Source organism: Tribolium castaneum, chromosome 2 (assembly GCF_031307605.1).
Source record: "Tribolium castaneum strain GA2 chromosome 2, icTriCast1.1, whole genome shotgun sequence".
Classification (NCBI taxonomy): Eukaryota; Metazoa; Arthropoda; class Insecta; order Coleoptera; family Tenebrionidae; genus Tribolium; species Tribolium castaneum.
The window spans coordinates 5,529,947-5,539,093 of record NC_087395.1 but is presented as its reverse complement, the minus strand read 5'-3'; the positions used below and the strand labels follow the sequence as shown (position 1 = coordinate 5,539,093).

The window sequence follows — 9,147 nt, the reverse complement described above, 5'->3', positions numbered from 1 at the left end:
AGTGAGGACGACATTTTTTGCGAAATTTTCTTAAACAGTGCAAACATTTTTAAGTTAGCGATATTTTTTTCAAAACAGACCAACAAAATTTTGTTACTTCTGGTTTTTGAACGTTTAAACACATTTTTCACCTAAAAGCTTATTTATTTCGCCTAAAGTCCGCAGAGCAAAGTAAAAATTACACACCATGGTCGGAAATGATATTTTTTGGCCTAAAACAATAGATTTCTCTTGCTTTTGAGAGAGACCGAGTTACTATATTTTATGATAAACGGTAAAATGGCATTTTCTCCACTGATTACTTCATGGTGAAAGTAAATTTTATCATTTAGAGAAATACGGTTTACAACCATTGTAATTTTTTGTTTTTGACAATGTTTTTCATTGTTGAATTTTGACGTTTATACAGGCTGATCCAGGGGTGCGTGCATACTCTAAATTGACATGTAAAAAACCATGTCGGATAACTCTATACAAACGGATGTGTTATATCGATAATTTAGTTACGATTTCAAAAACTAACAAAAATTTGTAGTTGACATAAAAAAAACAGGATGTAGTTGAGTATTTTATTTGGGAACACTCTATATGCACTTTAAAATATTTTTAGAAGTAAGATCTATTATTTAAACAAAAATTCAAATTAATAGCTTGTGTATAAAAAAAGTTATCTAGCATACACACTTCTGGGTCACCCTGTATATGTCAATTACAATCACTCATTTAATCATATTAATGGAGGATGGACCGTTCTCGAAAATAAGATAAAATCTTATATTCTTCTTAATAATCATTTATTTTTCTGTTCCAGATTTTAAACTATTCTTTATCAACTCTTTGAGTAGATAAAATAGAACTTTAACCGCAAGGGAAGATAAAATGTTTTTAATTTATTTTATTCAATTAAATTTACAAATTCCAACATTTTAATTTGAAGGGTTAACAATAACTTTGTTCTCTTAAATTTGAAGTTCTACTGTAGAAAAAATGTTGTATTATACACGACGATAAAGATTTTTTATGTACTTATGAAATACGTTCACACGTAACTTTGTCACTCTTGAATGTAACCACTCGTAAATAAACAATCTCTTTATCGTTTTGTATAATAATATACCTAGTTATTTACTATACAAGACGATAAAATTTTATTCTGTCTTCGAGTGCGATTGAAGCTCGAGAGGGCTGTGGTGAATTTTATCGTTGTATACAATACAAAATTGTATTCCATCCTTCATTACTTCGATTGAATTACAGAGTTATTTTCATTAATCAAAATAACTCCGTAATATAATTATTGTTAATTAACAAACGTCAAAAAATTCAGCAATGAAAAAACGTCAAATACAGAAAAACAACAATGGTTGTAGAGCATATTATTTCTTCAGATAATATAATTTTATTTTATCATGAAGAAAAAGTAGATAAAACACCATTTTATCGTTTACGATGGAATAAATAATTATAATTTTACAAAATTTAGTCAAAAAATTACTAAATTTGGCCAAAGATGATATTTTTTGGTCTATTTAGAATGTTGTTCTGCTTGGATTTAAGTTTTTTGTCTAAAATCATTTTTTCATGGAATTTCTTCCAAAAAGCCAAAAATCACGTATTTGGTATAAAGCCATGGCTTGCCCTTTTAAATGAACATTTTTAATTAAAAACTTTCTTTTAATTAAATTCATTAAATAACTTTCTTTGCTCAAATAGACCAAAAAGTTGCCATTATGTTTTTTCTTTTGAGGCATGTGTTTTAGCTAAATTCCTACTTATAGAGTTATATACCCAAAATAGACTCTCTAAAACAGCCCAAAAAAATGACAAACGAAACATTATGTTAGCAATTTTCAAACCGATTTTGTTTTTAAGTGTTCTTGAATTCTCGATGTTTTTTGGGATGATTATAGCTTGTTGAGATAAAAGTCAATAGTTTTTTGTTTCCTTGAACATTCGTTAAAATAAACGGAAAAATTCTTTAATTAGGTATCCACATAAAGAAAACGTTATTTTGAATTAAACTCACAAAATTTTTCTATAACAAGGTCAACTAAATAATAAAAATAACGAAAATTATCGATTTTTAAGTTTAGCTTGTTTAATATGTAAAAAATAAATTAAAAAAATCGATTTTGATCAATAAAACTGAAAATAAATTAATATTTAAAAATTACAAATAAATATCAAAGTGGGGTTAGGTTTCCAATAGATTTATCTGGTAAACAAGCAAGATACAAACTTATTTTCAAAATGTTCTCAAAAATATGCAAATTACAAGTAGGTCAAAGTTATCATCTCTGTTTAAGTTAAGATTACTTAAGTTGGAATTTTTTTAAACAAGATTGTAAAATTACTTTCATGATAAAAAATTACATTATTTCAGGGTAATAATTCAGTTATTTTAATAGACCACATTTTTCTCTTATTCTAAGGAGGCAAACAATTTATTGTAATTAAAAAATAAAAATAAAAAAACTGTACATAAAACATATTTTAACAAAGACAGTGCTTTTTTCCCATTTTTTCATTAAGACGTTTCGAATCTTTAATTGTCTCTTCATAAGAATAAACACCATACACCTGAGTATAAAATTAAAGCTCTTCAAATTTAAGAATCGTCTGAAATTGTCGTAAAAGTTTTTTGACTTACGGAAAAATTTGCATAATTGTCTTTTACTTTTTCCGTTGTGATTGTTTTCGTGGTTCTGTGGCCTAGGTTCACATGGCTTATTACGCCTCTGAACACATTTGTTAGTTTTATCTTTGAGAACAAGTCGAACTATTAATTATTTAAATCGAATTTCCAGCATGCATATAAATTTGAAGTAGTCAAACTAGGTGTATTATAAAAAGCCAACAATTAATCAGATAGAGTCTCTCGAGTGGCCGGAATTGTCACATCGGATCTTAGATTAATTGACGTTTCAATAACGAGTTTTTAAAACGTCAATAACGAAGAGGGTTGATCGAATGGCAATAAGAAAACTTCTCCGGGCACACAAATTAACTGTCAGTTAAGAATGTGGCTCGTTTCGACCGTAAAACTTGCTTTTGTTTAATAAAGCAATTCGTGACAAAAAATCGCGCTTTGCGGGAAATTTTTCAGTGTTGACTGGCGCCCCTTTCAATTCTGCATCAGCAGGTAACAATAGGGCGGTGCTGTCTGGTCCTGGATCATCCCCATCGGTCAGACTTTCACCTCGGAGTCCATTAGGACTAATTACGTTATAGGTGTACTTTGTGGATTACTAAAGTCCATTAAGTGTGACGCGAAAATGACGTGGGATGGGTTGGAGACGCCAAAATTTGGATTTCTGTGTTGGGGTGAAGACACGACATTAAAAGTGATCCATCATTCGGACATTTTGCCTGATTTCATAATGTCTATCAACGCAACTTTGTATTTAAAAATGATCAAAATTTTGTAATACATTTTTTCGGAAAATTTCTGTGTAAAAAACAATTGATTTAATAATTAATTTAAAAATAAATTAGCTTTGCTGGCTATAATTGACGTAATTAAGTAAGCAATGTTCTGTAAAAATGATGTGAAATGAATAAGTTGTTTTTATCTATTGGAACAAATTGTTACTTATTAGAACATTATGAAAACAAAAATTTTGCCAAGAATTGTTATGAGCGTCCATGGCATACTACAAAGAGTTATTCATATTTAAATGTGGTAATCAAAAAGCGAAAGCGAAAGCGAAAAAGTGTTATAAAAAACTATTACTTTACAAATGCATAAACACGGAGAACATTATTTAGGGTGCATGCATACTATAATCTGAACTTCGGATCAATTAATTAGATTATTTATTAGAATATTTATTTCGCGTTGATTTGCACAATAATTAACTGAACTTTCGCATGCTTTTAGAAATTACGTCGAAGTTTCATTAAATTCTATATTTTATTCTGTTATTTTAAAGACAAAAATAATAATGTTTTACTTGATTCTTTGAAATGCAAATGGTAACTTAAAATTAAAAAGAAACAAAATAAAAAACTAAAACTAAAAAATGTGTAAAATGAGAACGAAACAGTGAACAAAAATCACTGAAAAAGTGGAAAACATTTACTACAAAATTACAAACAAGTGACATTTAAACTAATGACAATACAGGGTGTTAGGGAATGGTTTAGCAATATTTTTTATGTAAATTTGTTGTGTTCAGAGGAGTTACAAACCCTTATATCATGTTTCCAAAAAATGCATACTCTTTTTAAAAGTTTTTATTAACCACCTGTTGAGAGCCACTGTGTGGTTTATGTGGTTTTATCGAATTTCAGTTTAATTTTGCTGTAAATTAAATGAGGCTCAAAATAAAACTTTTTTATTTTTCATAAACGCAACTAACTACACAGTACATTATGTTTGTTGTTTTTACATCGACTAACTAATATTACAACATGTTTCCGGTCTTGGGGTTGAAACTTAAAGTGGATGAAATGAGTGTGAACTGCTGCTGCGATTACAGCAATTAATATTTTTTTACGTCGGAGTTAAATAACATTCTTAAAAATAACATTCCCGTGAGTTTTTTTCGCAGTTATCTTATTTCTACACTCTTTTAGCACCAGGTAAAGTTTCGATTCTTAGACCGTAAACACCCTGTATAGCACTTCCCCACTTTTTAGAAATAATTCAACCTTCCCACACTCCAGCTTCTAAAGGTGTCGAAACTTTCTTTCTTGAAATTTGTATTCCCAATTTCATCTTGTGCCCTATCTTCCTTCGTCTTTAACTCTTTACCTAACTTCTTTCTAGTTTTTCTCCAGTGTACACCATTTGAAAAGTTTTAAACCTTTTTTGTTTTGTATTGTCGTCTTCATGGATGATATTTTAAATTTCTAAATATTTTTTCTTCTGGTACTCTTTCTTCGAAGAAAATATCCAGAAATTTCTTCAACTTTATAAAATAAACTTAAATTTTGCTGAATTCATTTTCTTCAATACTGACAATTCTGCAAACATAAAATTTCTTGATTTCTTTACAGTTTCACTTGTTTCATCCATTAAATTGTAGGCCTTTGAATTTTTACAATATCCAACAAAGATTAGTTTTTCTGATTTTGAATCACATTTATTTATTTTTTTTTTGGTACATGGTTGAATGTTTCACATACATACAAAAATTCTTAATAAACTGGTTTTCATCCTATCCAAAATTCTTTTGGAGTTTTATTATTTAGCGGTACAGGACTCCTATTTTGTAAATAACAAGTTGTATTAATAGTTGTATTAAATTAGTTTCGTCTTTTCAACCACATTTCGATTGAGTTTCTCAGCTACTTCACACTGTAAAGGTTCTTTGATGGCAAATTCCAAACTTTTTCAAAAATTCTTTTATTGAAAAACTTACATTTTCTTTGGCCTTATCTATACGTAGACATTTTATTTTGCGATCTCTTCTAAAACAGGTTCTATTAACATGAAGTTTTTATTTTATTTTTCATAAGATTACCCACTTTTCTAAACATGTTTATTGCCGATTAAAGTTGTAGTGTTTTGCAAATTGTTTTAATGCGCCTTGTTTTTTGCTTAATTACAGGCGTCATTCATTTATCTCATATAATTTTATAATTATTTTCTAACAAGTTAACAAAACATAATTCTTGGTCTGCGTCTCCTCTTGGTCTACCATCATTTCATCAACAGAGGACATTTTTAGTTTTTAAGAGCCGAAATCTGTCACAAACTACTTAAGAAAATCATTTATCGCAGTCGTTAATAGTATGTGTTGGGTTATTTCCTCTACTTATAGTCAAAATTGTCCGAAGATTTTGGAAGGTATCACATTTTTAAGAAGCACCATCCTGCTGAAACTAGTAGTCCTCAATGTCTCGTAATTAAAGCAGAGTTTTAAAGCTTTTGCTTAGGATTGTTGCTCCATTGTCTAACTAAAATGTCTTAATTGTTTATTTTGCTTTTCAGTCCTACTTCAAATCATTTGATACTCTACATTATGTACCTCTTCGTATTCCTTTCTTTCCCACACTTCTGCTTCATACATTGTAATACATTTTACCATGCTTAAGTTTAAAACCAACATTAGTTACATTTTAGCTTTCATTCCTTAATCGCTAGCCACCTCAACTTTAAAATTTCAACTGGCACCCCGTACTTTTTTAAACATTTTTGGAAAGGGAAAAAATTTACATATCTAACTGTCAAAGAAAAAACATTTTTGTCAGTTCGTTTTTGTAGTTAAGGGTGATTTAAAGCCAATTTAATTTTAATAAAAAAATTGTCAATTAGGGATGCAACGAGTGTTTAAAACCAACATTAGTAACATTTTAGCTTGTAACCCTTAGTCGCTAACCACCCTTACTTTAAAATTTGTAATACGACCCTCAATATTTTGAAATATTTTATGTTGGTTTTGAACTCAAAAACGAATCGAAAACAATGTCTTGTCTTCACGGTTAGATAAGCTTTTTATTCCCTTTCCAAAATATTTCAAAAAGTTGGGGGTGCTATTTAAAATTTTTAATTAAGGGTTGTTAGAGCTTAGGGGATGAAATCTGAAACGTACTTTATCTTGGCTTCGAATTATCTCATTGCATCTCTAATTGACAAATTTCTTGTTTAATTTCAAATTAAATTGGCTTTAAATCAAGGGCTACTAGGACCATGAATTTAAAAAAATAAAACCACTCCTAACTAAAAAACGAAAACGCCCAAAAGTAGGATGTGCAACTTAAAGTTTTAATGTAGTGGTGGTGAGTGATTAGGGGATGAAATCTAAACAGTTGGTTTTAAACTTTTTCTCCTCGCGATTCTAATCGACCTGTTTTTGCTCGAAAATAAATTTGTTCATTGTCAAAAGTTATTGAGACTGGCTCCTTTTAAAATAAAAGTCCTCTATGAGCTGTGTTTGACATCTTTCTATTTATTACATAACCCAAATACTTCAACCCTTTCACCTGTTCTATATTTTTTCTTTCTCACTGCCATTCATCTATTTTTTTCTTTCTAATTTTCTTTCCAAACACCATCATTTTTGTTTTATCTACATTTACTTCCAATCTTTTATTTCTTACATATCTTTCCGTTATTTTTATGATTTTCTTCATCCCAGTCTTGCTCTTTGCTACAATCATCAAGCGTCTGCAAACACCAGGGACTAGACTTTCTCTCTGCCTTTAACTATTCCACCAACTTGTGCCTTTCTCAGAACTTCATCTATGTCCCGCAACCCACAGCTATACTAAAATTAATGCCCACCACTTGCACACTCCTTTCCCTCTTAAAATTTTTTTTCTGTTTTCAAGCATACATTCCTTCTCTATCTTTACTTATTTCTTGCTTAAAATAATGCTTTAAAATGTAAACGTTGTTCATGGCTCCATTTTCTTTTCTAAACCCTGTCTGCCCGTCTGGTATCATGTTTCTTGTACATGTAGATCATTAGTTCTTTTTTCCAAATCTATGGACAATCTCTTCCCTTCCTAACTTTTTTGAGGACTTCAGATAACCTTTCTTGTAGGTTTTCTGAAGCGTATATCTATGCTTAGTTTGGAATTTTGTCGTCTCATGTAGTTTTCGTTTTTTAACTTTCTAATTTGTTTTTCTACTTCTGTTGCTCCATTATCTAAATCTTTATTTCTTTTATTTAGTCTGAAACAAAGCAGTCGTATTTTGGAAGAGAGAAAATTCTTTTTTTCTTTCATTGAGATAATGTAATTACAATCTCGTTGGGATCAACTTTGAGTGTCTTTAGAATGGCAACGCATGACCTTTCTTGATCCTTCGTAACTAAGAATCGACAGAGTCTACATCATAAGGCACTAAGCAGGTATGGTCAGAACAGGGTGCTAAACCGTTTTATGCTGGATATATTATAGCATTTTTTAATTTTTGTCTTGAAAAAAGTTCTAATTAATTATATACAGAGTGTCCGGAAAATCGCGCACCTCATTGAAAGGGAGTAATTGGATAATCCTTCAGGGTACCGAAAAAATGTTTAAAAAAATTCCACATGCTTTGTTTTTATATCAGAGCCTAAACAAATTATGGAAAAAGGCAACATTGCACAAAGATACATGTGAAAACTGAAATTAAAAAATATAATCAAAGTCTTGGATACCATTAAAAGGTGTTGAACATATTTAATTTCTAGTCTTTAAAACCATGGTTACGCCATTGTTGTTAGTCAGATTAGTTCGCGCATTATCGTAATTTTTAATTATGTTATTGAATGCAACTGAGTGGAGAACAGCTTTATTTATTGTAATAATATTTTAAATAACTTAAAAACCGATCAAACAATGCACTAAAAAATTATAACAAATGATCAAAGGTTTAGTTTGCACCGTTTATAATGTTTCTGATCGTAGCACAAGAGGCATGATTTCGGTTCACCAACTCCTCACGAGTTCTTCTAAAATTGCTTCTTCCGCAGTAACGGTTTTCGTACCTCTGGGCCGACCAAGTTCCCTTGGTAAAAGATCCAAACGACCAGTTGATCGCATTCTTTGGTCCAGTCAATGGAAATTCGAGTTTTCGTCTGGATCGACATCCTGACGAGCGGCTTCATTTGCATTTCCAGCGTATTCACCAAACAGCAAACACAAGTCACAATATTCATAGTAGGAAAACATTTTAATCCTTCACTGACACTGTTTGAAACTGAAAAATTACTGCTGACAGACGAAACAAAAATTTTAATGACATTATAAGCAATCACCGTAACCATGGTTTCATCTGAACAACAATGGTTTGTGCCAAGTGATGCCAGATTTATTATCATTGTTGACTCAAAAATTTTGTTAACGTTTCTTAAAGAATCTGGGAAGGTTTCTTCTGTTCTTATGTTACTACGTCCTTTTATGTAATGTCATTTATACCACAAATAAATTTGGATTCGAAATGGTAGTGCAAACACCTTTATTTTTAGCAAAGAATTTTTAATCTTTACTTCATCATATCTTCATCACTGAAAGACTTAGATTTTTTTAACATTTTTCTGGTTATCTAGGGCATCGGCCGATGATATTGTGTAACGGCGGTGCGCGACTTTCTGGACATCTTGTATTTATACTTTTATTATTTTCAAGTAGTTAGATTGTTTCCAGGAGTCATGGTAGGTATAATATCTATCGATCTAGTGTTCGTTTTATTATACTTACAATATTACCCGA

The 9,147-nt window shown here is 30.3% G+C and overlaps 1 long non-coding RNA gene across 2 annotated transcripts; it reads right to left on the bottom strand.

Annotated features, from left to right (window-relative positions):
- Positions 1–5,118: 5,118 nt before the first annotated feature.
- Positions 5,119–6,178, bottom strand: LOC135265453 (uncharacterized). Of its 2 annotated transcripts, none has more exons than XR_010333123.1 (4): positions 5,967–6,178; positions 5,469–5,904; positions 5,367–5,415; positions 5,119–5,302 (listed from the first exon to the last, which is right to left on the bottom strand). It is a non-coding gene; the product is annotated as an uncharacterized LOC135265453 (long non-coding RNA). The 2 variants fall into 2 exon arrangements; XR_010333122.1 differs by having other exon boundaries at positions 5,473–5,904.
- Positions 6,179–9,147: the final 2,969 nt, after the last annotated feature.